The 764-nt window shown below is 55.8% G+C and overlaps 2 non-coding genes across 2 annotated transcripts; both read right to left on the bottom strand.

Annotated features, from left to right (window-relative positions):
- Positions 1-236: 236 nt before the first annotated feature.
- On the bottom strand, positions 237-346 carry Tc00.1047053474681.20. The gene has a single exon (XR_008254846.1). It is a non-coding gene; the product is annotated as a 5S ribosomal RNA (M5) (ribosomal RNA).
- A 332-nt stretch (positions 347-678) lies between these two features.
- Tc00.1047053474681.10 lies at positions 679-764 on the bottom strand (the record flags this gene model as incomplete). The annotated part of the gene is made up of 1 exon (XR_008254845.1): positions 679-764. It is a non-coding gene; the product is annotated as a 5S ribosomal RNA (M5), 5' partial (ribosomal RNA).

Raw genomic sequence — 764 nt, 5'->3', positions numbered from 1 at the left:
GCGGGCGCCGCAGCAAAAAAGAAAAATTGCTGACGCAGTTCCCGCGCCACATGTGGGGAAGCGAAGCGTCCGGAGGCTTCGTGGCAAAATCCGGAAAGGGGCCTGCGGAGCCTCATTTTCCATGTGTTTTTTTTTTCCTTTTAAAAATTTCTTCTTGCCGTTTTTCATAAATTTTTTCCCCCTGTTTTCATCATCTCCCGTGGCGTCGGCGGTTGCACATCGCGTGGCGCGTCGCCGGGTACGACCATACTTGGCCGAGTGCACCACATCCCGTCCGATTTGTGAAGTTAAGCGGCCACAGGCCTCGTTAGTACGGCGATCAGTGATGGCGCTGGAACCCGGGGTGCCGTACCCTTCCCACTTTTTTTTCTTTCCGCCACCGCGCGCCGCCAGTCGCTTTTTCACCGAGCCGAGGCGGGCGGTGGGTGGGCTTTTCGAGCGCGCGGGCGCCGCAGCAAAAAAGAAAAATTGCTGACGCAGTTCCCGCGCCACATGTGGGGAAGCGAAGCGTCCGGAGGCTTCGTGGCAAAATCCGGAAAGGGGCCTGCGGAGCCTCATTTTCCATGTGTTTTTTTTTTCCTTTTAAAAATTTCTTCTTGCCGTTTTTCCTAAATTTTTTCCCCCTGTTTTCATCATCTCCCGTGGCGTCGGCGGTTGCACATCGCGTGGCGCGTCGCCGGGTACGACCATACTTGGCCGAGTGCACCACATCCCGTCCGATTTGTGAAGTTAAGCGGCCACAGGCCTCGTTAGTACGGCGATCA

The sequence above is a fragment of the Trypanosoma cruzi genome (genome assembly GCF_000209065.1).
Source record: "Trypanosoma cruzi strain CL Brener chromosome Unknown tcruzi_1047053474681, whole genome shotgun sequence".
Taxonomy (NCBI): domain Eukaryota; phylum Euglenozoa; class Kinetoplastea; order Trypanosomatida; family Trypanosomatidae; genus Trypanosoma; species Trypanosoma cruzi.
Note: the sequence above shows the minus strand (reverse complement) of the source record. Positions and strands in the feature narration are given on the sequence as shown.